Below are 25,085 nucleotides of genomic sequence, written 5' to 3' on the forward strand. Positions count from 1 at the left end.
TTGTGTCATGTTGGTTTATTAAACATAGCAAGTAACAAATGCTACACCTAAAAGATGCAAACTGTGATTTTTATTTATCTTTTTTGCATCCCATATGTCCACTGCTGACTCTCCAGTGTTGAATAACCAGAAACTCTTTCACTCGGCTGATTAAAGACAAGCAGGGACGTCCTGAAACTGTCCTAAAACATTATTATCCTTTAAGCCATTCCTGCATTGCTTTGGTGTGGGTTGCTTTTAGGACAATGGATTAGGGACCACAGCCTCTTCTGAATACTTGAGATCCTCTGTAAAAATGCTTGGAATTACCTATTTTAATAACTCAAACACCAAATATTGTTTAAAATGCATTAATACGCATATCAGAAACCATCTTGTTACAACAACAGAAGGTAACATCTGCAGTCTTCCTTGTTTCCATTCTTATGGTTGTACAGCCAATCAGCAGTAAGGGAAAGTCAATGATGATCCGGGATTGACTGCTTTTCAAACAAATCAATAGCACGTCAAGTAGCATCGCGGTATTTCAGCTTCCCATGACTCATTTTTTTTCACCCAAATATTTTATATGTTCTTTACAGAAAGATCCATAGTGACGTTCCACACAAAAATCAGTCAATGCCGAGTCCATTTTACCTTCATCGTCTTGCTTTATGGTGTGCCACAATGCCAAGCAACAAAAAAAACTGTTCACACCCTCCTCAGGATGCGCACGCGTGGCTTATACATTCTCCAACTGACTGAGACAACTAATAGTTTGGTACGAACACCGGTACACACCATTGATATTTCCATTTTGCTTTTTTGCCATGGGCCTTCAATTGTGGAAACACGGCAGCGGAGGAATCCTCTAATTAGACGACTTTGCCCATTCTCCAAGGCTTCGCTTGTCAATGAAACGTTGTCAGTGACGACGACGCCCCTCTGAACAAAAGACTCGGCGGTTTTGAAGTGCAAAACGCGCGTCACGTCGTCTCACTCAGCGACATCCAGATGAGACGAGTTGTCAGCAGAAGCGAAGTGACAACAAAAACATCTCTGGTGGACCAATTCGGCATAATGACGCCCCCCCCCCATTCTCTCCTCTCCCCCTTCCCTTGTTCTATTTGGGAGAGGTCATGCTTTTTGAACACAAGCTGTAGTAAAGTAAATTTATTCCACTTATTTCTTGTAACGGCACCAAAAAAAAAAAAGTAATGAGGTGTTGGAGATAAATATATGAAGACAATAAGCCGTGCAGTTGTTCTCCAGTAGCCTGCTTTTTTGAGTCAATTAGCACGTTTTAGAGACTCCAAAGAATATCATTGGCATTTCAATATGCCGCATTTGACTTTTTTAAAAAAAAATTTTATTCACTTACATTATGTGAGTTCTGTAGGGGATTCAAGGCACAACATCCATAACAGAGGGGTGCCATCTTTGTTGCAATACTCTCCGACACTTTCCCCCCTCTTCCCACTGCACACGCCTGTGGCGGTCGCCATGAATTATTCAATTTTCTTCGTCCAACACAGCAAAGCGAACGGGCTCGGCTGTAAACAGATTTTCTGCTCGCCGTCCTCACAGATTTAAAGCGTGCGGGACGGCGTGAGAGCCAAAGAATCACACGAGCGGCCCCGTTTGACCTTTTCTGACATTGAGCTCTCCTTAACTCAGAAAATCTTTACTGTTTTTGGTTTGTTGTTGAATTCCTTAAAAGTGGATAAGCGTACTCGTATTGCTCAGTTGTCTCATTTGTTTATGTCATCAGACACATTTGGTTTAAAAAGTAGTCGGACATGATGAAGTCTAATAGAAATAGAGTTGGACTCTGGCTATGGATAATCACTTTAGTTCCTCACTCACTATTGTGCCCTGAAATAGAAAATATGTATATTACATCGACTTCAAATCCCTGAAAAACGTTTTTTTTTCTAGAACAAGAAAATTGACACATCCATTGCCATTACTGCTGCTCCCATATTTGGCTAATGGAGATTTCACATTACAGCACCATGAAATACGCTCAGCACTTAACAAAAAGAAAAAGAAGAAAAACTTTTTAAACATCTCCCAGAAGAAGAAACGAGCGAGAGAATGGAATCTACCAGATTTGTTTTCTTCTTCTCTGCCTTTCTTTTCCCGCCACGTCATTTTCGCTGCTGCACAGATGAGCCCTGACCTTGAACCGCTCGCATCGACCCGCGCAGATCTGTGGCGGTGACACATGTCGCGTGTTGGGGGAACGGGGGAAACGGGAAGCGGAGGAAACGAGAGGGAGCAATCTTGGTCCGTCGCCCGGTCGAAGTCGGAGTCCGCCCCCCCGTGTCAGAGGACGGCCATGTTTGGCCCCAAACACAGGCTGCACCTCATCCACTGATCTCAGCAAGAGAACACCTTTTGGGTGGAGGGGGGAGCGGAGGGGGAAGAGTAAGAGGGTTCAAAGCTGCCCTTTAAGTCTTGTGCGTGTGGAGAAGAAGATGAAGAGTGGAAGGGAAGAGAAGAAGAGCCCGTCTCCAGATCCCGCTCTTGTAAAGATGACCTGGCTGAAGCAGAGCCAAGCTTCCCTTCCCTCCTTCCTGTTGTGCGCCTCACTTGCTCTCTCGCACAAACTACAAAAGGCAAGATGCTCCTCGCAAAGAGACATTCTTAGAACTGCCCTCTGCTTGCCTTTCAAATCGCAGGTTTGCAATCATGAGGCTGAAAGCACGTCAGCTACGGAAGAGGATTAGGGCCACTGAGAAAAAAAACGAAATTCTGACTTTTTTCTTTTAAATGTGACTTCGATTCCAGAATTCTGACTTTAATCTCAACGTTATGACCTTCTCCACAGAAATTCTGACATTTTTCTCAGAAATCTGTTTTCTCAGGGTCATATGCTCGTAACATAATTGACACATACCTAAGAATGTTTAGCTATTTATTTGGGTTTTGACGATGGACACAGAATTAGACTTCTGGGTTTAAAGTCAGAATTTTGATCTTAAAGTCAAATTTCTGGGGGAAAAAAGTACAAATCCTGAGTACAATATTCAGAATTGCAAGATACAAAATCTGAATTCTGAGGAAAAATTACAGAATTCTGAGAAGAATCAGAATTTTAAACAAAAATGTCAGAATTTTCACAAAAGTCAAAATTCTGGGGAAAAATTACAGAATTCTGAGAAAAAAATCAGAATTTTGAGAAAAAGTCAGTTTTTTTCAGAAAAACATCAGAATTCTGAGAAAAGCAGCAAAATTTACAGAAAAAAAGTTTTAATTCTTAGAAAAAAAAAGTCATAATTCTGAGTTTAAGGAGAGAATTCTTCTTTTGTTGTTTGTTTCAGTGGCCGTAAACCTTTTCTGAACATTATCACACTTTGGATGACATTACCACACAAATCGACCCGATGTTTCTGCACAACAGTGTAACGCTTGACTGGACTTTTTTTTTTTTTTTTTCCTTCCCTCACCCTGATAGATTGCACTGCGCCCGGTGGAATAATGTGTAATTGACTCACAAAGGCTCTGAAATTGAGATCAAAAAGCTCACTGAGCAAGATTAACATCGTTATTTTACAAAGATGGCTATTGTCACCCAGAAGACAAGCGCCATTGTGTCCCGGGGTTCTTGTGAAAGTATTTATCTTGGAGCATCAAAAGGCTGCCTTTCACCTTCAGTCGGAAGCTAATTGATAGACTGAGACCTCGTTTCTGTGCGCCGCATCAAGCAGAGACGCCGGGACTTTAAACGTGTCTGTAAATAAATAAATCATAAAGTTTGTTTGTTTGTTTTTTATTCTCCCGAGTCAAAAGGAGTCCCTTTTTTTTTTTTTTCTCTTTGTCTTTTTTTTTTTTTTTTTTTTTTTGCGTTTGCACCAACCATGAGGCTAAAACCCCCAAAGACTGGAACGTTTAAGGAAAGCTCCTAAATAGCGGCTCTGAAGCCGGGTCTGAGCTTTTGTCATCACGCTTCAAGAATTTTTCTTTTAATGTACTGTAATGTGAAATTCAGTGGGGACACGTTTAATTGAGTTTTACACAAACCAGTTGGGAGTAGCGCTGGAAGGTAGGTGATGTTGAGGTTTTTAATCTCTGGCTCCGGAGAGGCTTGTTGACGGAGTGGTTCTTTCTCTTTGTGGGGGGAAAAAAAAAAAAAAGAGGAAGCCTAAGAAATGATACATCCGTGGATAAAACCAATTGGCAACCCTCAAAGGGACGTGGGGAGGGGGGGAGGGGGGGTTGATAAGGCAAATCCAGCACTTGTAGAGAAATAAAAGAATCCAACTGTTCATTAAAATGGGAAACAAAACAGGCGATTGAGAAGGAAGGCAGCCGCCTCGGTGGAGGAGTGAGCGCAACAGACAAACAGAGCCAGAGATATCAGAGAAAAGGATTGGAAAATAATCAAGGATTTGTGAGAAGAATTAATAAGAAAGATAGACACAAATAAGGACTTTTTCTTTTTTGTTTCGGATGATTTGGAAAATTAGGAAGGATGGACGGCAATAATTAAACAGTTGAAACTGTGGCATAAGCTACATGGACACCGATTAGAAGGAATGATTGAGATATAAAGGTTGCTTCCTTTTTGTTTTTGTTGCTTTAGACTGTAAGGCAGAGGGGCTTTTTGTAATCAGAAGGACAAGATATTCACCGGATGGACAATAGTTAGAAACGGATTAATGAGGAGCTTTTCGCTGACTGTAAGTCGGCCGCCTATTTCCTGTAACTTGAATAGAATCTGTCGAGAAAATGGAGGACCTTTGACCTTCAATGAAAGGCTTCTTTCACCGTTGAAAACATTTTTGTAGCATAAATGTTTTCAGAAGACCAGACAAAAGCCGATAGGCAACCAAATCAAATAGAAAGAAAATGCTTAGTGTTAGCCATGAGATTAAAGTTCTTTAACATTAACAAGATTAGCTTTATTTATGGGTCTACTTCTGTTTGTCAGACTTTCTGTTATTGATTAGAATTTAGCGGTCTGACCTAACGACTATTTTTCACTGATTCTGATTAAAGAACGTTTCCAAAACAAACGTTCCATCACAAAGATTGAAACCTCAAAGGATAAAACGGAGCTACGTCGCTGCACTCTGTTTAGCCTTCCTGTTCTTTACTAAAGGTCTTGCTCTCTCTCAGCAGAAATGAAACGGTTTCCTCTGCCTTCATCTTAAAAATAAATACTGATCATTCAGTATTTTAACGACATCCACACAAAGTGTTGTTGTTAGCACTGAGGTATGTTGCATTCAACTACTGGAAAAATATTGGATTTACAAGCTTCGGTAAAACTTTATTTGACGGGTTGTGAATAAGACTGTCCTGACACCGTCATAAACATGACATAACACCTGTTATGAACATGAGTAAGTCTTTATGAATATTTCTGACTGTTGTCATAAAGTGTCATTCGGTAAATTATGACACTTTTAATACAAAGTTAACTTTATTCAAATGTCTTTATGACAACTTTACATTAATCATAATGTAAAGAAATCATGATCTGACATAAATTTGTTACAAAAGTATTACTGATTAAACTTTAGCTTTAATAAGATAAAGCCACATAATTTTGAAAGTCTAATCAGTAATACTTTTATAACAAATTTATGTCAGATCATGATTTCTTGGTTTTTTTAGTCAAGCATAAAAAATGTTTGCTTCAAGTTGGGAAAATAAACAAAAGTGTCCTTCGAAGTTGGAATTCCGAAATGGAATCAACTTCAAAATCCGTCATAGATAACCACCTCTGCTTTACCACCTCTGCTTTGCTACTAGCTTAATTTTGCCAATGTCGATGAATACAACAACCAGCAAACACCACTAGTTTGTGGCTTAGCTATTAATTTTTTTGTATGGTTTGGCTAAGAAACTCCATGCCAAAGCAAATGTTCCTTGTATTTACTAAACCAGGGGTTCATAAACTTTTCCAAACAGCTTTAGCGTCTGGGGAGGAAACCTCTTTTCAAACAATATGTAAATATGTAAAGAAACACCCATTTTTACAATGTTTTTCTTACTTTTATTCAATATTCAGTCATTATTATATTTGTCCCCCATACCTCTTGATTTTAGATGGGCTGCTGGACAGTTTCTTCTGTCTTTTTCTTGTCTGAAATGTTTCCATTTCATGCTTGCTATCTGTGCTGGCTTGAGGAGCAAAGCAGCTTGATGAATTTGACTGGCAACCAATCAGAAAAATTACCATGACAAATAACATTTCAATAAATTATTCCAACTTATATTTTATAACAGCAATTGGAAAATAGATTCAATGTTTTGATACAAAATTATGATTTAAAAACTGTATTGCTTTTTATTTTCTTTTGCTTTATTTCTCCTTACCTTCCCTCCAACCTTCTGAGGCCCGCGCTAGTGGCCCCCACTTTGAAAAACACTGTACTAGCAGATGCAGGCCATGTCCCGTCAGTGGCACTTCTACCACAGTTTGAGAAGCGCAGATCTGGAATAAATCAGCCAAACTGTGACATTTCTGTGGTCTGCTGGAACACCTAGCGCTCAGCGAGTTTTGAAATGTCTGCGCTTGCTCTGAGCTCTGTGCCGGATATCTCTGTGCGCCGCGGCCAGACGTCGGCGCGCTCTTGCTGTCGGACATTCGTGACAGTGATTCACCTCCCGGAGGTTAGCCGTCTCCCACGCCGTGACCCCGCTCTCTGTAATGAGGTTTGGAGTCAGGGACTTAAGGTGATGCAAACAAAGGCCTAATGAAAGCCTGAAGAGGAGAGGCTGGCGGTAAGGTGAAGCAGAGGGGGGGGGTAGCGGGTAAAAGGAAACTAGCAGTGAAATATTCAGCACCACTTGTTTGATCGGGGGCTGAGATATTCTGTTGGTGTTTTGTGTGAAAGAGAGCCATTCATCAACATATCAATAAATATATGGAGCAGATTATTATTGCATTTGTTTACCATGACCCCTCCCCACCCCGCTCCCTCCGACCCTATCATAAATAATGCTCCTGCCGCTGCTGCTTGTATTAATTATAATTAGAATGCTGATAATGCTCTTTTATTGCAGCTGAATCAGTTTTACAGTACTATTAAGACCCACAAGGTCACAGAAAATGGCCGGGGCGAGGGACGGCTCCTTGTAAAGCCGGAGCTCAACCTGACGAAGGGAAGGAGGAGGCAGCGGGCCAGGCAAGACAGGAGGCTTTGAGCCACAGACGTTTCTTTATTTCATTTACCTGAAAATATATATTGTTTGCCAGGTCTGGTCAGTGTGAACTTTGAAGGAGGCTTTGCTTTTGATTTTTTTTTTTTTTTTTTTTTTCCTTTTCAAAAAATTATTCAAAATGTTACAGTAGCTGTGTCATTCTGGCAGTGGAGGAGGTGCACCATGTGCTGGTTTAGTCCTCGACCTTTGACTGTTTGCTGCATGTCGTCCTATTTCCTTCCACACCGCTATAAATAAAGTCCACTACCACCAGCTGTGTCTCCATCGACTGTATGGCTGCGCAATTTGACATTTCAAAAATAAATTGGCTTAATGGTAACATGCCAATTTCGAAAAAAAGAAAAATTACTTTTATGATAAAACCGTATCTATAGATATTGGTTTATTTAGCAAAACTGCAATGAAACGCTTCTTTTTTTTTTTTCCTCGTCACATGAGTCACATGATCAACAACCGGATGTTACAACTGGCAGAAAAGACAAAGCAGAAAACAAAATATTTGGAGGATGATGACGCAGAATGTTTTTTTCATAACTTATCGCACGAACAAACGTAGTCACATGTGATCTAAACTGCGTTTTATTCAATAGAAACACCACAATTACAAAATCGTACTGTCGTTTACTCAGCCAGAGGTGCTGGTGGCAATTTAAAGCAACAAATAAAATACACCTGAAGATGGGTTATCAGCAAAGAACGATATATATATATCGTTATATATAAGAACGATATATATATATATATATATATATATATATATATATATATATTGTTCTTTGCTGATAACCCATCTTCAGGTGTATTTTATTTGTATAAAATAAAATATATATATATATATCGAACACACGTTTGGATATATATATATTCTAATCTCCATCCATTTACAAAACAAAGAAAATGAATAAATTATTATTTGGGACCCTCCCCTGGTGATGGCCCTGGTTAGCCCCTGGCTTAGCTCCGGCCCTGTGGATAGGAGCATGATCTCCATGTAACCAGTTGATTTTCAGCAGTCACGTGAATCTGTTTTTGAGCACTTTAAAAGTGAAGCCACACGTTGTCCAAGCAAACCCCCGTGACAGATTACAAAGATGGGCCGGTTGCCTCACTTCCTCGCTTCTCTTCGGCTCTCGTTTGCATTTCTTGACAGTTCACAGGACAGAGTGTGTGTGTGGGTTTTTTTTTTCTACCCAAATGTCGAATCTCTACTTACTCTAAATTCATAAGGCACCCCACTGGCCCGTTCCTCTGTTTCCCCCCCTCCCGCCTTCCTCATGGGTTCGACTGTCAGATGGCCCCACAACAATGGATCTCAGCAGCTTATCAACCGGCTCCGACCTTTGTAGCTTGCTGTGTTCCTTTAAAGAGTGGATTTAGCATTGCTTGGTGAGGTTCAAACCGCCAACTCACGACACAGGTTTTCTTTTTTTTTTTCTTCTCCCCGCTCCAAATCTACATATCTGTTTAGTTCATTTTCACATTTAAAATGCATTGCCACACATTAAATTGGTCTCCTCCCAATATAGGGGGGGCAGAGGGCGGCAAGACCACAGTGGTTTTTCTCTGGTGTGTCTTCTCAGTGCATCATCACCTGTTAGAATAACTGAGCCTGTAATCTTTACAGTCAACATGATCCTAATTAGTGCTGTGCATACACAGGGATTTTACCAAATTAGAGATGCATATTTACTTCCATGTTTCTAAATAACGTTGTGGGTTCGCAACTGTAACTCTCATGCGCTCAGTATTTTCGCACCATTAATAATCAGTAGTTTATTCCCTTTCTAGTGTAAGTATGGGGTGGGGGGGTGCCTCTGTGTTAAAATGACCCATCATTCCCTTGTGAATGCCTGCATCTGTCATGAAATTATACAATCCATCAGCCCTCATTGAACTGGGCGTTGACTCCGAGCCGATCGGTGAGGGGGGTGAATCTTGATTATGGACTCTGTGATATTGTAAACAACTTGAGATTCCTCTGAATGTTTTTGGAGTAATCAGTTTGTGCAGATGTGTCCCCCCACCACCCATTCTTTTTCGGCAGGCGCCATCTTGAATGCTCATTTCCATTCCACCATCCCATTCTGCATGCAAAGCAGATTTGCAGATAGTTAATCCTTGTAAGTTATTTTCTTTTTTTCGTTTCTAAAGACAGGTTATTAGAGTGTGTCCCTCTGAGTGTGTGTGGGTGTGTGGAGGAAAATGATGTACTTTTTTTTTTAGAGTTGGTGACAATGAGCTGCGTCTCAAGGCGAGAGGCATGGTAAATGTCTGTTTTCACCTCTCACCGTAACAACATCCAACCTCCTAAAAAAACAAAGGAGCATACACCAGGTACCCTAGCAACCCCGTCAGAAACACCCCCCCTCCTTTCACCCTTCCCTACACACACACACACACACACACACACACACACCCCTTCTCTCCAGCACTGCCACCCAAATTTCTTCGAAACGCCTGAGGCTAGAAAGCTGGTTACTCTCCCCCTTGGCTTCCAGCTCCAAATTATTTGCTAGAGTTAGCTTGCACCCATCATTTCGCAAGACCAACTACCAGCGCCCCCCACCATCAGCACCCACCCAACACCGTCTCAAACATCCACACCCCGCACCCTCTCCACCTGTCACCTGTCAGATGCACCCCACCCTTAAGTGGCCGGTTATTTTCCACTGGTCTAAGATGTCTTTCATATCATGGCTCATTAAAGCGCAGCGCAGCAGGCAGCATATTTACATAGGCTATACCGGGGGAGGTTTTAATTTGCGTCGGTACAGAGCATGACCGGAACTGAGCAATGCATCGCCAAAATGACTTCTTCACACGCCGGCCCACCTCCTTCCCCTCCACCATCTGAAAACATGTAGCCGGGTATAATTGCTTGAACCGGGGCACAAAGTCTGAGACAGAGCCCTTTGCCGAGGGGAGGCCGAGGTTTCTCCCCCGGCGACAGAGCGGGGAGGCCAATCAAAGCCGGGCGAGCGAGCGGTTGTGATCATCCGACTGAATATATAAAAACCATTAGTCTCTTCAGAAAGTCCAAACTCTTTCAAGCGGTTTACAACTTTCTGATGCTTACTCACTCTGACTGGCTGCCGTTTTCATGGCCCAGCGCAAAGTCCAACCGTACTGCCAAACGCAGCCCCGCTCTCGCCGCGGTAATGGCCGCTTTTATGCTTATTTAGCAATTGAGAGGCTTTTGTTTCACTCTTATGCCACACTTTAATTGGTACAGCAGAGCTTCTGTAGCTTTTTCTGTGTTTATTGGTTGTATTATATATTCTGATGATTTTTTCTCTTTGCCTGTGATTTGTTAAGTTTCTACGTTTTGTATAATTAAATGTCCCAAAACACACTGCTTTGTCACATCACAATCAAAAATCATACAAAGTAGCACATAATTGTAAATTGTAAGCCAAGGTGCATAGTTTTCAAAATAAAATAAAAAAACATAAGTGTTTCATAGATGGTTTTGAGCACCCTTTACCCCAAAATAAAAGTCTGTGTAATTTTTAGAAGTCACCTTATCAGTATTCATATTACATTGGTTTGTGAAAACTAACACTGTGCATTACTCTGAACAGTGAAACAAAGTGGCGGCAGCATCATGCTCCTGAGCAGAGGTAGGAAAAGTTGGTCAGAGCCAATGGGAATCCTGGCAGAAAAGCTGTAGAAGACTTGAATGGGTGGAGTTTCACCTTTCAGCAGGTCAGCGACCCAAAACATACAGCCAGAGCTACAATGGAATGGTTTACATCAGGGAAGTTCAGGTGTTGCAATGGCCCAGTTAAAGACCAGACCTACGTCCAATTGAGAATCCGTGGGAAGACTTGAAAATCAATGTTCCCAGATGTCCTCCTTCCAAACTCACTGAGTTTGTGCTCAGAAAAAGATTTCATATGTGCCAAAAATAGTACACACATAAACCAGCAGCAAATATGAAAAGTCTTCTGTAATTTCTGCAATCGTTTCATGTTTCAAATTTCAAATGGATTTATTTGTCAAGGAACAGTGTACATTAACCAATATATAATTTAAGTGTGCCAGAGTTAGCTAAAATGAGCTAATTGTCATCGTCAGCCCCTTTGCTAGTTGTTAAAACCAACCTAAAAAAACAGCTGAATTAAAGTCCCACATCATTTACAGTTACACAATAAAATTACACATGAAACATTACATGAACAATTAAAGATCAGTCATTCTTCATCCTGTGGGTCCTAATGGAGACATTGTTGACTACATTTAAGTCAAGTTACTTACTGTATTTCACTGTATTGGTTCAATTCACTTAAGTTTTTTTTTACCAGCAAAATGGTTTGAAAACTACCTATCATTTTTCATCCCAATCCATTGAAGTTTGTGTGAGAAAATACTGAAAACTTCAAGAAGCAATAGTAAATGTACAAGGCACTGTTGAGCTTTGTTTTTTTGTTGTTTATTTTACTTCCTTTTAGAATGCTAATTATGTATCTGACAAAACAGTCAAGCTGCCAGCCCTGTGAATTTTCCATCCCAAACTGCATCCTCAGATAGGATCTCTGCCGAGATTCACCTAAACCCAGCCGTCCCAGGAGCGGAGACTCCCGTATAAGTTGAAGATACCGCTATCAGCTGCCAGTTCGGCAATCTATTCAAAAAGACAAGAAGCTACGGAGGCTAATATTGTCACAAGAGGCTCCGTGTCACTCCCAAATGACACAGGACTCTGGGATTTTCAGCAGTCGCAGAGTCTGCTCCTCAAACATTTGTTCTCCTCCCACATCTCTCTAAGGACTCATTGCTACAAACTGGCTCCTGCACACGCACTCCAAATAGCAGGCTGTTCATCATGCATTGTCATAGAACACCCCTCCCACCCTCCATCCCACCATTACACAAAGACCCCCTCCTCTGTCTAGTCCAACCGATGCTCCTGTTGGCCCTACATCCCACTGCACAGCTCCGATATCAATCAACGGCAATGAGGCTGGCTCGGGTTTCCCTCATCATGGCGGACCTGAGCCGCCTCGCCCCGCGCCCAGGCACCACACCCAAGCAGGGAAGGGTGCCGCGCCACACCATGTGGGACCGGGCAGATAGGTGGGAGAAGTGGCCGGACAGACAATCGAGCAGACAAGACACGCAGCCGTGTGATTTCAGAGTAATTTTGGAAAGCATATTGTCTAATTTTGCCATCTGTCTGGGAGGGAGTGATGGCAGCGCGGAGCTCATTTGCCGTCTGCTTGCTTTATTGCGGCTATACGAAACAAGTTTTTTGGAGCGGGACGCGGGGCCCGGGTGCGTCGCCCAGCGCAGCCGAGAGGCGTGTCCGTTCAGGCACCAGGCTCCCGGCACTCCATCAACAGCTACTGTTTGTCTCTCGCCGAGAAGCACATCCAAAATAACATACTTACGTATTAAAGCTTCGATCATTCGCTGGCTTGTGATTAAAAAATATACAACAAAGAGCTTGACAAAGGCCATCTGAGCTCGAGGATTTGCTCAGATTTCTGAGGACAAGTTGTGGGGAAGAATTGTTTTGCACCCAGCGTCCGTTTTGAGCGGTGCCTCCTTCCACCAGGCCATTATGAACCGGGTCCAGTTTGCTCTCGCACACATACATCGCTGTCACACATTGTGGATCACGTCTGGTTCAGCTGCTCCTTGGCTCTGACATTAATACAGAGCAGATTGGTGGAGATCTGCAGCCCTTGTTGTTTGATCTTTCCTCCTCTTGCCACATTTCCTGGCACTGCCCCCCTGCCACACCGCGTGGCGCAGGCAGGACTGGCATGGCCTCAACGTGCCTGCCAGGTTTGTTCTCTGTCTTCTTCGCCTTCCAACTTATTCCCTTATGCCCGCTCCATGGATTCGGCTCTGCAAATTACAAGAGCTCCCCTACCCCCAGCGACAGCCTGGATTCAAGAGACCTTCAATCTATCAGTTTGTCTTCTTCAGAGAGTAGCGGTGCTACCTCGGCCTATGATGTGTCACTCGCCTTCCTTTTTTCCATCGTAATTGTCCTCTACAGTAAATTAGGTTATCTTCCTCATACTCCTTTCCAAGTTGAACTGAGAATGGTGTTCTGTGAAGATTCGGTGTTGGCACAAATTACATAAACTATCACATATTAGAAGTATTAAGCTGTAAGGCCATGACTAAACATAGGATACAAGCCAAGAAGAACAAAAGACTTCCCTGAGCCAGCAGAAGACTCAAGTTGAACAAACACCGTGTTTTATTATCAACCCATCCCCTTCCATTCTCCATTTGTTCAAGACCATCATTTAGCTTGTTATGGCGTCCCTGTCAATGGAGGAATTGAAGTCGAGTCTCAATAGAGGAAAATTTTAAATGTCACATTATGGAATGTATGAATTAAAAGCAAACACGTTTCGGAGGTGAAGGCAGCATCAGCGTCTCCCGAAGTGTTTGTTCAAAGGAATGACGTTTGCCACACAGAAGTGTCCTTCCTCTCACAGTTCTCCCTTGAGGCTTTGATCGGAAAGTTGGCAAAAAAAGAAGAAAAAAAACATCTAATTGTGTGTCTTCACTCAATTTGTGCAGTCTATCTTTTTGCTTCCCTGTACCCCCAACTCACCCTCCCGTTTATGACTCGGCATCAGATCTCAGCCTTATCTTCCCCCCTTTTCTGCATTAAGTACTTCATTTGTGACTAATGGCACGCACGCGATCGTTATCGTCCTAATTTATTCCAAGTTTAAGATGAAGCGGTGGATAAGGTGCGCGAGACAATAAGTTGAAAAAGCCAGCGTGATGCCTCAGTTAATGAGGCACATATTTTTCCTTTCTTTTTTTTTATTCTTTTTTTTTTGCGCCGTCGGGGTCAAAAGCAGAAGGAACGCTGATTGAGAGCGAAGCGAGGAAAAACTGAGATGGTATTTCAGAAAAGAGAGGGTGAAGGAGGGCTGAACCGCGGTTTTCTTTGCTCTAAATGAGCTTTTGAATGAAATGTGAGATCAAAACTTGAAATGGAAGCTTGCAGATCAGCTGGAGTTGAAGACTGGCTAAGGCCTATGAAGAAGAAACTGATAGAGTAAGAAACGGAGGCCATGGACTGTAGTGAATCCTGACCATTTTAACCAAAGTAGCGAAAGTTATAAATTTAGAACATGCTAGGTTTTGAGAAAAGGTCATGTTTTATGTCCAACATCATGAAGCTGTAATAATGTTCTCACCTGGATGGAAAGTTACCAAACCAGTTTTCAGGAAACTAATCTTGATAAATATATTTACAGTGCATTGCCGGGGTATGCCTACCCTTTGGAGATTGCACGTTTCATCATGTTGCAACCACACATTGCTACATTTTTATAGACAAAGTAGTGTATCATTGTAAAAGGGAAGGGAAATACTTTTTTCAAAATAAAAACTGGAAAGGTTTTCTTTACTGTGAAATTCCTTAATAAAAATCAGTGCAACTAATTGCCTTCAGAAATCACCCAGAGTGTAGTCTAACCTAAATCCAGCTGTTGTGTGATAGAATCAGAGGTTTGTTAGAGATCATTAGTGAATGAACAGCATCACAAAGAGGACAGAACACAACACAAGTCAGAAATAACATTGTAAATTATGTTTAAAGCAGTGTTACTTGATATAACATCGGACAGATTATTGTTCAATCTGTCATTTGGCAGCAAAGACGGAAGGATTTACCAGAGTCCACTAGGAAGCAAATCAACTTCAAAGGCATGACCTTCCACTACATCTGATAAAACAGCAATATATATATCAAAATAATTTACCATGACTCCCACGCTCAGCTCCTTCAGACTAGCCAACAGCAATTAGCAAACACTTGGTGCGACTGCAGCTCAGTAAATGGCTGGTAAAACCGTTGCTAAGGGCTTTATGGTAGTTGTGATGACTTCCTGAAAGCTGAGTTTCAGAAAGACCAGGAGCTTCTTAAAGAGACAGGAGCCCAATTTAAATGCAAATTCAAATTTCCTTGAAGTCATATTTGACGTATAGGTATTTCTACAACAACTGAAAGTGTCATAGTTACTTGATTGTGCTGTAAAATGGCACTATGGACCTGGAAAACACATAATGCTGCCCCTTTAAAGCATTAAATCTTCATTATTACAGATGTTCTCCAAAATATTGGCTGCTTTTGTTTAGTTAATCTTCACAGAAACTTGAGGTATTCCTTGACTTTTGTTGATGGCCATGAAAGTAAACCGCTGTCATCCCTGCACATTTTCCCAAACCATAGGTGCTCTGCTCACAAAGAAGGCATTGTCTCTACCATGAAACTCTCAGACGCCACTTTTCCTGCTCCACTGTGATGGTTTCTTACATGGCTCCGGCTTCATATATCGAATTCTTTATTTTTGACCAAAGGCGGCCCAAAGACACAGAGCAGAACAAGAGATGAGCTCCATTCATCGGTTTGGCAACTACTCCCTCTTCCATCCACAAAAGAAATGAAAAGCCTCTCTGAGGAGCGAACACGACGTCTCCTAATGTGAACACAGGATCAGTGTGTGTCTCAGGCCTCCTGGGCAACATATGGAGCCCTCCAAGTTAGCGTTCAAACTTCCTAGCGGCTATTGTGGAGAGTGGCGCTCTGAACGGGGCCCTCTGAGAGCTAATTAGAAACCCTGGTGCATAAACCTTGCCTGGGAGTTGCTGTGGGCTGCAGCAGGGCCTAAAACAAGGCAGGATCTGTGCTGCCTGCGAGATAATAAACACGATTTGCATATAATTGTCAACGTCTGGCATCCTCTGACGATGGCCAAGCAGCTCTTCTGAGACGCATCGATCAAAAACAACAACAACAAAAAAAAAGTTTGGGCAGAGCGTTTGTTTACAGGCTTCCGTAATGTGAGAACAATGTTTGGACTCGTTCGGGTATTTTTTTTCGTAAGAGTCCTGAATCCCAGTAAGCCCTCCCGCCCCCCGCTAATTATTCCTCTCACCCTCCACCGCCTCAAACTTATGATTGGTTACAGATAATAAGGAATCCCTACAAAACATATTTAGCTGCAGAGTAATTAAGCTGTATTAGACTTCATTCATACCTGCCAGAGTGTAATACTGCACTGTTACACGGTGACGCTTTCAATTAATGAAAATGTCTAAAGCGGCATACATCTGGGATCAGCGCGCAGGCTTCCAGCTCCACTGTATTTGTCATGCGCTGTAAGCCAACACAATTACACAGACCTAACTGTAATTGCAAAAGTAGCAGCTCTCACAATGGCGGAAATAGAATTATCTCGACGGGGGAAAGCGCTAGCAGGTCCAGTGGGTCATGAGAAAGAGGGGCGGAACGGACGGGGTGAGAAAGAGAGGGAGAAAAACGAAGAAACAGAAGGGAAAAAAAGTGCAACCTTTTACCAACCTGTAAATCATGCTTCACTTTTAAGCGGAGGGGAAATAAATAATGTCTGAAAGTGCAATGATTTTGGTGATTTAGTGGAGCTTTTGAGAAACGTATTACTAGAGGTGACAGCCAGTGGGAGATAGGCAGGTTGTGTTAAGAGGAAAGGATAAGAGGCTATGACATTATGTCTGCGGGGTTACAGTGTCAGAGTCAAAGCGTGAGCCACTATTACTGGATCAATACTCCTCAGTTTTGCACTTATCTCTGGGCTGATGGTTAGCAGCAGCTTCTCTGGGTAAACACAGGTACTAAATGCCACTACTGAGAGACCCCCACCCAACCCCCTCCTCATTTTTCTACTGAGAGAGAGAAGCATTGGATCAGGAAATAATAAATGTCTAACGTTCTCTTTTCCCCCTTTTTTTGCAAGCAAGAAATTCTATAAAAAAAATTTACTTTGGCTATTCTTTCGCTGTTCTTAAGGGGATAGTTTTTGAATTGAGGCTATGTGGAAAGGTTTTAATAAGCAGATAACATCTTATTAAAGCTGCAGTATGTAAGTTTTACAAAAATGCGTTGGTTTTGTTTTGCATATTTATTACATCTATCACCATGTCCTGACAGTATGAGACAGATAATCTGTGAAAAGACCAAACACTTCCACCTCCTCCTTGTGGTCCTACTGTCATCTGCAGAAATGCTTCATTTTTTACCAAAGGCAGCACCAATTGGCTGTCAGAAACAGAAACAGCCAATTGGTGTTTCTGACTGTGCTAAGGAGGGTCTTAGCACTGTCAATCAACTTTGTGTATGCACCACTAAACGTGTTAATGGTGGTAAAACAACTTACCGGTCCAGGAAAATTGTTCATATGCAGTCGTCCGTGGACATTAGCAATCAGTCTATGGCTAGCTAGGCGGGATAGACAGATTGGATCATATATTTGTAAAGAGTCAACTTGAATAAATTTAAAACAAGTCACAAACCAGTGGTTATTAAACTTTATACGACTACAGTTATATGTACTTTATGAGCAATACAGTTCTGGCTGTGTTACCAAGAAAGTAATAGTGAAAAATTGCCACTATGTGTAGAGACCAACCACAAAAAACAAAGAGTAGAAAAATTTGGATTGGGACTTTCCTGTGTAAGAGTCGGCAACCCGGTAAATAAATTTACTTGGCATCATTATTTGGTATGAATCCAGATTAGCTTGACACAGATGCTAAAGCTAATAGTTCAACTTCTACACCTTGTTATTCGTCAGGAACGGCATAACATTTTATGCTGGTACTGTTTCATGAATCTTTAAACTGTTGCTACACAAGCTTTTTGTGAATATTTTTACGTATTTGAGTTTTGTTGGCTCTGAAAGTTGTGATTAGAGGGAATGTGCCACCAATGTGAATGTAAAGTATTTCCAGAAAGAGTAACTGCCTGTTGGAGAAGTAAAGTTACGTAAAATTAAAATCTGTATGTTTTGTATGACTGTCTACTATAAAATGAAGGGATGTAAAAAGCAAAGTGTTGGTCTTTTAAGCTGGTGCTGTTTTATTGATTTCTATCTTGAGGCAGTTACACTTCAGAGATTCTTCTATTCTTTGTACAAGATTCACACAAGAAGGTAATTGGTGGTGCACAGCCTGCTTCCTCCATTTACTGTGTCAACAGTTGTTAAATTTTCTATAAATAATAATCCAATGCTAACATGACAGTAGTTTAAAGTTGTTTTGGTACAGTAAAAGTCACCTGAGTATTGTCCCCTCGCAACCTAGCTGTTACCTTTAGCCTCTGGATCCAGCTAGTCAGAAATCAGAGATAGCACTTCATACCCACTTCGTATCTTCATTTAGCTAACTAATTTAGCTAACTTGAGATTAGTCAATAGGTAGTCAGAGAGCAATTTATGCCAAACGTTTAATATCTTATAACAGCTGGGGTCTCAAAAATGTCGTAGCAGTTTATGCTAACACTTTTTAAGGAACCTTTATTACATTATCACAATATGTAACTTATGTTTATTGAGAAAATAAGTACAATTTAGCAGTCTAAGCTAACCATATTCCCTTCACTTTTACACTACCTTACTTCCCTGTCAGTTACTCTGACTAGAAATGCTTTGCATGTTCTCAGTTAGCGTTTCTGCCAGGAAGATTATTGGTGGTACACCCGCTCTTGGCTCCATTTCCTCTCTAAATAAACATTGGCTTCTCTCTAAATAGCTTCCCCATTAACATAACGTCGGTTTAAGAGGGTCATAAAGTAGAGTTTGCATCAACTGTTATGATGTTTTTGACACTGAAGTTGCTTTAAGGTGGTGAAAGTCGGCTTTGATCGGCTTTAGCGGTTAGCTTTAGCCTCCAGGTACAACTAATCTGAGTTCATACCAAAAGCTATCTGCTGCAGGTGGGGCATTATCAACTTATGGCCTTTTAACAGAACTTTGCTTGAAAAATTCATATAGCTTTAGCTTATCCCTGTTTAATATATGCTATTAACACATCTATTTAATTTTGGAATAGGTTTTGTTTTCTGACCATACAGGTTTTCTTAAGTCCTGTCATATTTTTTACACCTTGGGTATAAAAAAAACCTATTCCTGCTCTCACACAGGAAAAAGGAAACACTGTCACAGTGAGAAACAAGAAAAAAGTGTGTACTTTCAAGTCTTTCATTAAAACTTCTGAAGCATCCGAGTTAATCCTTGCTGTACATAGAACAAAAACTCAGCATTCAACAATTAAAAAAAAGAGCCAAGTAAGAGAGAAGGGAAGAGAGACACAGAAAGAAAGAAAGATGAGGAGGGTGGATGGGTTTGTGAGGGAGGTGGGGGGGCCTGACTACTGGCCTGATCGCTACATATTCATATTCCTATGCAGGCGTTATCACTTAAAAGGCTTTCTAATTACAACAACAAGACAAAAACTCCTTGGATTCCTTCCAGACCCGCTAAATGATAAAATAAGCTTGCACTCTCTCTCCTTCTTAATCTCTGCAAAGCACCTTGGAGCCTCATCTTCCAAATACAGGCGAATGAATGTGAAAATGCCATTTGGAGATGCAGGTGTGACATTTGATAAGAAACTTCTGGATTAAATATGTTCTGCTAATGAGGAACCCAGCTACCCCATCAGGGCAAAACTATTGGTCGGGATTGTGCGCGCGCGCTGATAACGTTCGGCACGCAGGGAAAAAAAACAACAACAAAAAAACATCCCAAATTCATTATTAATAAACAGCCGTAGTCTCTATCACACGGAAAGTCTGGATCCTTCAGTGGAGAGACGGGGATGTTGCGTCTCATTAGGAGACGCGGAGGGGGGAAAAAATAAGGGGTGGAGGTATTAACTGTTTTCATATTTTGCTATTTGGGACTTTTTTTTTTTGGTAAGGGGTGTGGGGGTGGAAGACACAATTTCAAAGGGTATGTTAATGTTGCATTGAATGTTGGAACAAAAGAGTTGAAAGTTTCAGGGGATCTGGCAGCGAGTGTAATACTCTGGCTATAGCTAATACGCTAAAAAAAAAAAAAAATGGGGGGATAGCAGCAGGCTAAGCCATTGGTGCAGCAGAGTGGGAAGTCCCTGGCCCCGGCTTGACATTTAGAACGATTTGGAGAAGATTAAAGCCGCATTACTGCTGTAGTCCGTAATGTGGGCCTGTAATGAGGTGCGAGTGCATTACCGGCTAACTTCGCCAGGACGGTATCTGCTCTCTTCCTTTTAAAGGCTGAGGGAGAGGATAGAGTTGCCTGTACGAGGCCAATGGTGGAGTTTTGGAAGTCGTAGAGAAGGGGAAGGGACTCCAGAGGAAACGCCAGCTAACAGCGGGTTTGCTACAGCTGAAGACTTGTCAGTCTAAACCAGCTTAGTTCAGCCAGCCAGTAAAGTGTCTCAGACTGACAGGCGGCACTTTGTTATCCGGACCAGTAACTGGAGGTCCATGTCATGGCAGGCTGGAAAAAAATTGTGTATTCAAATAGAAATTAGAAAAAGGAATTGCAGTAATTCTGGCAGCTGTGCTGTGACTGTAATTATTTTTGGCCTTCATTTTGTTTTTTCTTCTTTTACACACAGCGGAAGAGCTAAATCTGAAGCCGGAACTGCTGAGCAAACAAGCAAACAAACAAAAAAAAATGCAAGTGCTATCTGCAAAAGTAAAAACAGAGGTAATTTCACGTTTAGCGCGTGCAAATGAAGGTCGCAGGTGTCGTCCGTCTGCTTAAAAACGCTCTTTATGATGTTAATTAGCTGTTAGCGTCATTTTCCTGCCATCAAACCGTGAGAAGTTCAGAGACCCCCGCTGTTAGTGGGGAGTCGGTGCCAAGAGCTCCACAAACAGGACGGGGCCGGCGCCGATAACGAACAGGTGATGGGGCCCGATGCCTATGGCGGCGGGGATGTTGCCGAGACAATTGAATTGGGTCGGGAGAAATGAATCTTCCGGACAGCGTATCTCATGTTAAAACAACACACATTGCATGCAATTTGCTCATGCGGGAGGGTGATAAAGTGTGCTTATTTAAAAGATAAACAAAAGGGGGGGGAACCAGTGCAGTAAATTGTGCATGTGTGTTTATTCTCGATGAGTAACGCCAGAGGTTTATAGTCCCAGACACAGCAGCCATACTTTATGGCAGCTCTGTGGAGGTGATAGGAGTATTTATGGTACTGGAATTTATGCTGTACTGTATTCAGACTGTACTCTGTATTTAAATGTACTTGAGAAGATTTGGCGTTTGGTCTCGTTGTTTGAGTAAATGCCTTTAGAATGGTGCTGCCCTTTTTTTTTTTTCTTTCTTTTACAAGAGGTCAGATTTATTTTTCCGGCGGAATCTGGACTCCCAAGGTTAAATTCAAACATTCCAAGTTTTACTCGCGCTGTTCTCAAATAGAGAGTTGGGTGTTGGGGGGATTCACCTCCTCTCTACCCCCCCCCCCCCCCCCCCCACACACACACACACACACTGCCACAGCTAATCTTAACCCCCCTCGCAATAACATTTCCACTCGGCTTCCTCCGACTCCAGACATATTTGCTCTCCCTCGCTGCTTGTGTCCTGTTAAGATTTAAACAGCAAACACAAAAACGCAGGAAGATAACCTACGAAAAAAGAAAAAAAGAAGAGTGTTGTGGGAGAAGAAGAGGGGGGAAAAAAAGCTTTGGAGAGACTTGACTCCGAACATTATTTTAAAGACGGGGATCTGAGAGCTCGCAGCGCGGCAGTGGAAGGTGCGATTATCTGCCGTGATCCCCCCCCCATCTCTCTCTCTCTCTCTCTCCGATGCACCAGAGTCATTCATCTGCCGATCCTCCTCTCCCTCCACCCCACCACCCCCAACCCCTTATGCAAAGGCAGACCCCCCTAATCATGTCGACACCGCGTGTCAGCGCCGTGGATGAGCGGGGCCTAGAGACGGGGACGGCTCTGTAAACATGAGCAGGCAGCGCGTAGGAGGGGAGGGGGGGCTTTCCGTTCCCACCACACACTCGCTTGGAATAAGCAAAAAAAGAGGAAGATTTAGGGATTTTCGCGGGTTCCCAACTTTGTAGCATCAGCTCAGCATGTTTTTCGGAGCTTTCTGGGTGCTGCCGATGGGATGTTGTTCTTAGCGTATGAAGTGCCGCCTGCTTGTTATAAGCTATCTCTCTCTCTCTCTGTCTTTTTCTTTTTTTTCCTTTTTTGTCAATAGAATTAGAATTTTTGGTAGCCGGATCCGTTCTAGGGTTTAACTCTTCGGTATCTGCTGACCTTTGCTGCTGGCCTCTCATATTCAGATAACAAGCAGAATCTTTATGAGGAGCTCTTATTATGCTGCTGGCGCCATTTTTCATTTGACCTCTAGATTTGTGGAACTTTTTTTTTTTTTTTTTTTTTTACACCTTTGTCGGTTATGAACTATCCTGACAGAGCAGTAAATCTAGTGTGGGCCAACCCTTCTATAAACAAGCTAATACAATTGGCTGTATCAATTGGGACGTATATTAAAAACAGTGAGCTGTGCTCCCTCTCTCTCTCTCCCTGTCAGGATTCTATTATGGAGCGTGCTCCCGCCCCTTGTTTTGATACAGCGGTAATTTAAAGAGCGATCTTAATTGACTTATTTTTTTTCCGCATGTCTGTCGGAGAGCTTGCGCACGTACTCCCAATAAGAGTCTTGTTTCTTTATTGGGCCACACACAATGTACTGAGTTCAATTTTACCATTCATAATGAATGCAGCCTCGCCATTCAAATGCAGCCATAAGCACACAGCAGATAAGAATTTAATTAAATGTAGATTAAAACCAAACAGGAAAACACACTGGCTGATAATTTTTTATCACGTCCCCTGGTCATATTTTTTTTTTCCCTCTGCCCCCACCACCTTCTCTCCCCCCCCCCATCCCTCCGTTCATACTTTCGACTTGTTCTTCCTTGGGCTATATCTTTTCAGCTTGCCAAAAGTGGCGAAACACCTCACACATCTCACCGTGGCGCCGTGAGATTGTGGCAAAATGCAAAAAAAAAGAAAACGAGGGGCGGTCACACGATTAATCAGAATCCTTGTGTCTGGGGGAAGATGGAGGCTGGCGGAGGATTGAAATGGGGGGGGTGGGGGGTGGGGGGCAAAGAAGGAATTAGTTGCTTCATCCCAAATTTGCATCATATTTCCAAAAGGACGATCCCAGCACTGTAGGCAAGGGGAAACATATCTTGCTCTCTGCAGGAACAATTAAATGTTTTTCCACAATGGGGAATAAATGTCACCTTCAGTATCAAAATGTCCATACTTGCTAAACATGTTGTTGCACCGAGTGCCTCGAAAGCATGCCTGAGCAGGGAAAAGGGGGGGCGAGGGGAGGTGTTTTTTTTTTTTTTTTTTTAAAGTGGACCACAGCCTCGGCTAACGCGCTGTGACACACATTCAGGAGCTGTTCACCTCGGGCTGTAATAGTGTGTCGAACTCCACTGGGGATACAGCGAGCAACTCCAAGGCTTGTCAGGGATTTCCTCCACCGCTGAAACCTTACACCCGGGCGCTCGCTTACATATTCAGCCACTCGTAATTTCAGAAGACTTTCACACTTTCGCATAGGAGTTTCCACCATGTTGTACAGTTTAATTATTATGAAAACTGACAGGCTTCGTGTTAACTGTTTTTTTTTTTTCTTTTTTTTCTTCTTGCTCTCTCTGTATCGATGAACGTTAATTTCTCACCACCTGGCGTATTCACACTAATTCATTTGGATATTTTTTTTAAAACACTTAACACAAAACTTAAAACAGTTACCTGAATGGCTTTTATAATTAATTCTAAAACAATGAGAAAAAAACCAAAACTTTCTAATTGGAGTGTAGGTGTGGGCGATACTGACAAAGTTTTATCGTGATATTTTGTGGAACTATTGTGATAACAATAAAAGTGATTAGAACTATTTATAATGACGTTTCTTAGTGACTGTATGACTGTGACGGCACAACACAGTGAGAATAGACCCACAAACACAAACACTGCTCTTGAAAAACATTTTTAATACGCTGCAGGACACCAGTCATATAAAGAAGTATGATTTATATCTCTAAACTGCTCGCAGTAACTGCTTTTAATCACATTTTCAAATTTTTTATTGATACTTTCATTGAGTAAAGCTACCAATTTTGACAATGCGAATAGTTTTGATGGATTTTAACTTTATCGACTGCAACATATTGTGACAACAATAAATCAAAATACTTAACAAATTTATCACAAACGATACAATAAATATCCCTCTCTCAGGAGTGGACGATATGGACTTAAAGATTTTCATGATATTTAGCGGCACTATTGTGGTAGCGGTCACAAGAACTATTTATTATGACTTGTTTTATAGGTAACTTGTTTTATAGGCTGTGACTGCATGACACAGCAATAATAGCCACACAGACACAGATACTACTTATGGAAAACATTTTTAATACACTTCTATAGGACATCAGTATTTTAATTCACTAAGCCACACACAATAACTGCTTTCAATCATATTTTCAAATTTGGGAAAATAGTAAAACTAACAATCCCGACAATACAGACAGTTTTACTAGGGATTTTTAAGTGTCATTAATTGGAATTTATCAAGACAGCAATAAATCAGAATTCTTAAATTCTAAAATGACATTCATAAAAATGACATGAAATTTATCGTGATAAGATAAATTCCCAGCCCTGTTGAGGGTTGGACCATTGTCCTTTTGTGTGTGCATGTGCAGGATTGTAAAACCTGATTTCAGACGACGTTGTTGAAGACTTCCTGCTGGTGCGTCAGCAGCGAGGGTTAGACATCTCTGTAGCCGTTGCCCGCCCTGGCTGCCCGGCACCCGCTCTCCCCGCCGCCGCCGCTTCTCAGTTCCACTCTATTACCCTCACGCAGGCCGATTGGCCTTTTCTGTGGGGAAAAGAGCAATTTCCTGTCGCAGTCTGTTTGATCAAGTGCTAAACCCTTGTGATCAATAGAGAGACAGATGTCTGCTCCAGATGGCCGGGTGGCGATACCTGGGGCAGCGTGGGGGGCTTGCCAGGACGACAGAATGGCAATGAGCGAGGGCAGCGGCTGCGCTCCCCGATGCACCAGCCGCCGAG

At 42.0% G+C, this 25,085-nt stretch overlaps 1 protein-coding gene across 3 annotated transcripts in view; it reads left to right on the forward strand.

The window, feature by feature from the left end:
• The window catches only part of zfpm2 (zinc finger protein, FOG family member 2), a 169,040-nt gene that overhangs the window by 125,834 nt on the left and 18,121 nt on the right, over positions 1 to 25,085 (forward strand). The gene's annotated exons all lie outside the window — the stretch shown is intronic.

Source organism: Xiphophorus maculatus, chromosome 3, assembly GCF_002775205.1.
Source record: "Xiphophorus maculatus strain JP 163 A chromosome 3, X_maculatus-5.0-male, whole genome shotgun sequence".
NCBI classification, from domain to species: Eukaryota; Metazoa; Chordata; class Actinopteri; order Cyprinodontiformes; family Poeciliidae; genus Xiphophorus; species Xiphophorus maculatus.